The sequence below is a fragment of the Arachis stenosperma genome, chromosome 4 (assembly GCF_014773155.1).
Source record: "Arachis stenosperma cultivar V10309 chromosome 4, arast.V10309.gnm1.PFL2, whole genome shotgun sequence".
NCBI classification, from domain to species: Eukaryota; Viridiplantae; Streptophyta; class Magnoliopsida; order Fabales; family Fabaceae; genus Arachis; species Arachis stenosperma.
In genome coordinates, this window is record NC_080380.1 from 53,848,191 (window position 1) to 53,854,970 (window position 6,780).

Sequence of the window (6,780 nt, forward strand, 5' to 3'; positions counted from 1 at the left end):
TTTTAAAAAGGTATTTTTAATATATATAAATTTTTTTTTTTTTGAAAACTGAAAATTTGAAAATGCACAAGAAAAATAAGAAAAGACACAAAACAAGACAAACAAAAGATCAAACAAGGAAAATAGCAAGAACAACTTGAAGATCAAGCATGAACAATGAACACAAACTCGAAAATTTAAAGGGAAATAAAAACATGCAGTTGACACCAAACTTAAGATATGAAACTAAACTCAAACAAAAGACTAAAAGAATAATTAAAAACTGATGAAGAAAAATAATATTTTTGGAAAGATTTTTAAAAGGAATAATAAAAAATGCAATCCTAGTGACTCTAAACCAAAAAGACAATTTTTTCCTAATCTAAGTAACAAGATAAACCGTCAGTTGTTCAAACTCGAACAATCCCCAGCAACGATGCCAAAAACTTAGTGTACGAAATTGTAAATCACACTTTTCACAACTCATACCACTAACCAGTAAGTGCACTGGGTCGTCCAAGTAATACCTTACGTGAGTAAGGGTCAAATCCCACGGAAATTGTTGGCTTGAAGCAAGCTATGGTTATCTTGTAACTCTTAGTCAGGATAATAATAATTCTCAGTTTTGATTGGTAGTAAATAAAAAGCATGGATTAAATAATACTTGTTATGCAGTAATGGAGAATATGTTGGAGTTTTGGAGATGCTTTGTCTTCTGAATCTCTGCTTTCCCCCTGTCTTCATCTTCATGCACGCAAGGTTCCCCCTATGGCAAGCTGTGTGTTGGTGGATCACCGTTTTCAATGGCTATCATCCGTCCTCTCAGTGAAAATGGTCCAAGTGCGCTATCACCGCACGGCTAATCATCTGTCGGTTCTTATTCATGCTGGAATAAGATCCATTGATCCTTTTGCGTCTATCACTACGCCCAACCCTTGTGGGTTTGAAGCTCGTCACAGTCATTCAATCCCTGAATCCTACTCGAAATACCACAGATAAGGTTTAGACCTTCCGGATTCTCAAGAATGCTGCCAATGGATTCTAGCTTATACCATTAAGACTCTGATTAAGGAATCTAAGAGATACTCATTCAATCTAAGGTAGAACGGAGGTGGTTGTTAGGAATGTGTTCATAGATTGAGAATGGTGATGAGTGTCATGGATCATCACATTCATCATATTGAAGTACGAATGAATATCTTAGATAGAAACTAGCGTGTTTGAATAGAAAACAGAAATAATTGCATTAATCCATCTAGACACAGCAGAGCTCCTCACCCCCAACAATGGAGTTTAGAGACTCATGCCGTCAAAGAGTACAAAGTTCAGATCTAAAAATGTCATGAGGTACCAAATAAAATCTCTAAAAGTTGTTTAAATACTAAACTAGTAACATAGGTTTACAGAAAATGAGTAAACTGAGATAGATAGTGCAGAAATCCACTTTTGGGGCCCACTAGGTGTGTGCTGGGGCTGAGACTTGAGCTTTTCACATGCCTGGGCTGTTTCTGGAGTTAAACGCCAGGTTGTAACCTGTTTTGGGCGTTTAACTCTAATTTGCAACCTGTTTGTGACGTTTAACGCCAGAATGGAACATGGAACTGGCATTAAACGCCCGTTTACGTCAATTATCTTCGAGAAAAGTATAGACTATTATATATTTCTGAAAAGCCTTGGATGTCTACTTTTCAACCCAATTGAGAGCGCGCCAATTGGATTTCTGTAGCTCTAAAAAATCCATTCCGAGTGCAGGGAGGTCAGAATCCAACAACATCAGCAGTCCTTTTTCAGCCTGAATAAGATTTTTGCTCAGATCCCTCAATTTCAGCCAGAAAATACCTGAGATCACAGAAACATACACAAACTCATAGTAAAGTCCAGAAATATGAATTTTGCCTAAAAACTAATAAAAATATACTAAAAACTAACTAAAACATACTAAAAACTACATGAAATTACCCATAAAAAGCGTATAAAATATCCGCTCATCAAGCATTTCTTGAAGAACTATGTTTATTCCTTTTGTAAGGTCGGCTAGTAGAAACCTGCTCGGAGTACCTTTTTTGAAAGCACTCATGCTCCCGGGTGGTTGCCACACATGCCACTGTGTACTTCTTCCAAGACTTTCCTTGTGTGGGAGTCCGGCATGCATTTTAAGAGTGGTGTTAAAACCCCTCTCCTGTATAGAATGTTGCCCATTATGGTGTAGTACTGTGCTTCTCGTACTAGCCTTTTCGCCTCCTTTTTATCTGTGGGAAGTATCTCAGAATCGAGGTAGTTGATTATGGGGGTCATCCATCCTTGATCCTGACCGGATATGGTTAGGACCTTTTCTTCCTCCGAGATTGATGGACTTTGCAATGTTTCTTGGATGAGGCTTCTATTATTGCCCCCTGGTTTAGTGCTGGCTAGTTTTGAAAGTGCGTCGGCTTGGGCATTCTATTCCCAAGGTATATGTCGGACCTCATATCCCCCAAATTGTCCGAGCTGTTCTTTGGTTTTGTCTAGATATTTTTTCAAGGTGGAATCCTTAGCTTGGTAGTTCCCTTTTATTTGTAAGGTGACTACTTGTGAATCACTGAAGATGGCAAGCTTCTGGACTCCTACCTCCCTGGCCAGCCTTAAACCAGCCAGTAGTGCCTCATATTCAGCCTGATTATTTGAGGCAAGAAATTCGAACATAGCTCGATTTGGGTTCCCTAATTGCTTTCAAAAATTACACCTGCGCCACTCCCGGTCTTGTTTAAGGCGCCGTCTACGTAGAGATTCCATTTTGTAGGACTTCTCGGGGTGTCAGTGTATTTGGCAATGAAGTCAGCCAGATACTGTGATTTGATAGCTGTCCGAGCTTCATATTTGAAGTCGAATTCAGATAACTCGACTGCCCATTGTAGTATTCTTCCAGCCAAGTCAGTTTTCTGTAGGATGCCATTTATGGACTGGTTGGTCTGAACTCTGATGGTGTGGGCTTTAAAGTATGGACGGAGTCGTCGTTAAGTGAGTTTGAGGGCGTAGGCGAATTTTTCTATCTTTTGATAGTTTAATTCAGCCCCTTGTAAATCGTCACTGATGAAGTAGATGGATTGTTGCCCACTTTTGTCTTCTCAGACTAGTGCCGATGCTATTGCCTGACTTCCTACGACGACGTATAATATGAGCTCTTCACCTTCCCGAGGTCGAGTAAGGACAGGTGGTTGCCCCAGAAATTTCTTGAATTCTTGGAAGGCTTGTTCGCATTCTGGGGTCCACTCGAACTTTTTTCCCTTCCTTAATGTTGCGTAGAAAGGGAGAGATCTTAAGGCTGATCCAGCTAGGAACCTAGACAGAGCCGCTAGTCTTCTATTGAGCTGCTGGACCTCTTTGACAAAGGTTGGACTTTTCATGCAAAGTATGGCCTAGCACTTATCTGGGTTTGCTTCAATTCCTTTTTGGGTGAGCATGAAGCCCAGGAATTTGCCAGCTTCGACCGCGAAGGTGCACTTTGCGGGGTTAAGTCGCATACCATGCTTTCTTATGGTGTAGAACACTTTAGTGAGGTCGGATAACAACGATTCCTCACTTTGCGTTTTTACCAACATGTCGTCTACATAAACCTCCATTAGCTTTCTGATGTGGTCGGCGAAGACTTTGTTCATCAGTCTTTGGTAGGTAGCCCCTGCGTTCCTGATGACTACGCATCATGTACCCTTTTTCCTATCTAAAAAGACCATAAAAAGAACACAATCCTATTGAATCAATGCAATTTCATGGAACAAATGATATATATTGTGGTACATTTCTTTGAAATGGTTTGTGTTAAATTTCAGATGGAAAAAGAAGCAAAAAGAGCACAAAACAAGCAAATAAAGTTGGGCGTGCCACTTGGAGCTCTGGGCGTGGCACACCAAGCTTTTGAAACCAATTCTCAATAATAGGCATGCCACTTGGTGTCTTGGGTGTGGCACGCCAGGCTTAATTTCCAAAGGAGTGATTTTAAGCCCCACTATGGGCGTGGCACGCTGGGACATATGCCAGCCTGATCTCCTCTTCTTCAAATGAAGATATCTTGAGCTTAATAACTTCATATGAGATGATTTTAGTGCCATTAGAAAGTAGACATTCAGATCTTTCCAACCATATATAACACTTTATAATGGACACTGGAATTGAGGAAGATATTGACCACGAAAACACAAGGAGAAAAACAAGAGCTTTCCAATGATAAATAACACTTTAGGGTAGACATTAAAACCAGAGGTGAAAAAGGCTATTATTTCAACATTGCAAAACCTAGGCGTGCCACTTGGTATCGAAGGCGTGGCACGCCAGCTCAAGAATCTCACTATGGCGTGCCACTTAAAGCTTTGGGCTTGGCACACCAGTTCTAATGGCCAGAGAGGAGATTTTGGTGCATCATTGAGGCGTGGCACGCCAGTTTTGGGCGTGGCATGCCGCTTCACAACATATGGGGCGTGGCACGCCAGAAGTGGGCGTGGTACGCTGGGCTACCTAACAAACTGACCTCTTCACATTCAAATGGGCATAACTTGAGCTACAAAAGTTCAAATGAGTTGATTCTAAAAATATTGGAAAGCTAACATCCAGGGCTTTCTAACAATATATAATACATTATAGTAGACATTCATTTTGAGGCCCATCCAACTCCATACTTTCAACGTTGCAAAGTGGGTCATACTCCTAAGGGAAAAATCAAGTGGGAGTGGCACTTGGAACCACACGCCAACTACTTCCTGCAGCCCCCAACCTTCAACCAAGCCCACTGCAACTCTCATCAAAGCCACAATTGTCAACCAATCAAGGCCACAAGAAGCATCTAGAATAGTTTATTTTCATTTCATTGTAATTTGATTTTAATTTCATTTAAGTTTGTAATTTAGGAGAGCCTATATAAAGGCCTTAGTTTCATAGAATTACTCATGCTAGATTGGGGGAAGTCTTAAGACCCTCTTTGTTCACCATTAATTTCTTCTCTTTTCTTTCTTACCTTGTAAATATTTTAGCTATGAATCACTAACTCTTTCCATTGGGAAAGAGAGCTCTATTATTTTTCAATGGATTGATTGTTTTTATTCTTCTTCTTCTCTTCATCTCTTTTTGATTTAATAGAAAGGATTTCATTCTTCATTCTAGCATTCAATTATCTTGGAAAAGATATTGAATGCAATTGGGTTTTATGGGAACCTTGGGAAAGGAAACATGAAACCATGCTTGAAATCCCTTCTCACACTTGAGTAGAATATGGGTTTTGGTGATGGGATACGTGACATATAATCCCCCCTCTACTTGGACCTATTATGATATGTGGTATAATCAGGGACCATTCTTCATTTCTTCTCATGAGCAATTTGACCAAGGAATTGGCTATTGATCAAGATTTAAGAGATTGAGTCACCAAGGAATTAGGGCTCAATCAATCATGATTGCCAAGAGGTCAATGAGTTGCATGATTGAAGATGAGATGAAATCAATTAATCTGGAGAATGCAAATCTCTTGATCCTAATGTTTATTTTATCTTTCTTTCTTTTATTTACTTTGTGGTTATTTACATTTTCTGCACTTTACATTTCCAGCACTTTACTTTCTTGTACTTTACTTTCCCTGCCATTTACTTTCTTGCACTTTATTGCTTTCCGTTACTTTCATGTTATTTACTTTTCTTGTTACTTATCTCTCAAAATTGTGCTTGTCTAACTAGGCTAATTAATCAACTTTTGCTTGCTTAATCCAATTAATCTTTGTGGATACGATCCCACTCCACTATGGGTTATTACTTGACGACAAATTTGGTGCGCATGCCAAAGAATGGATTCATTATATGTGGGTAGCGAATTCCGGTCATCAAGTTTTATGGCGTCGTTGCCGGGGATTAATTGTGATTAACAAACTATCGGTTGGTTGATTTCCTAGATTAGACATTTTTTTTCTTTCTCTTTTGTTTTGTCATTTAATTTCTTTTTATTTTCTCTTGCTAGTAAGGTGTTTGTGTTATTGCCTCACTAAGAATCCCTCATCTGTGACAATGGGGATTCCAATTTCTTTTGGTGATTATTGTTTGAGACAGAGCATTTTGCAAGTAAGAATGAAGTTTACCTCACATTTTGATCAATCATGTCATATGGGATATTACCCACCACCACAAAATGATTCTAGTCATTTTCCTAATGGTGGCTGGGAATATTACCAAAGAATGATAGAGTATGAGCAATCAAATAAAATGGAGTACTTCCTAGAGCCACAAAATAGTTCATATTGTTATAACAACTATAGAAATTTTGGCTTTGGAAGGAATTTTAATGCTGCATACCCCATTCTTCAAGGACTATCATCCCATAATTGTCCAACCTGTGCACCTCCATAAAATCTTCTAGAATTTACAATAGAAGAACTCTTCAAGAGATATCTCTTCATTTCCCAACTCAGTGAGTTTTTAAGGCAAAATATAAGAGAGGTGATTGAAAATATGGAAATCTCAAGGAGAAATCAAGAAGAACAAATGAGACAATTGGCACAACATTTTGTTGATGAACCAACCAATGTCTTCCCTTGGCCAGGGGAAGAATATCATGCCATCAGTCTAAGGAGTAGAGAAGTTCTTAATGAGGGTGAAAATGAGGAATTGGTAGGGAAAAAAAAAAGAGATTTTTGTACCAAGAGAGCCACTATTCCAAGAAATTCTTGATAAAGAGGATACTCCAACCATCTCACAATACCCAAGTGTTAAAATCCAAGACATGAAGGCAATCAACAAAAGCACCAAAAAGAGGATTGTGACCAAGGAACAAAGGACTATATGCATGAAG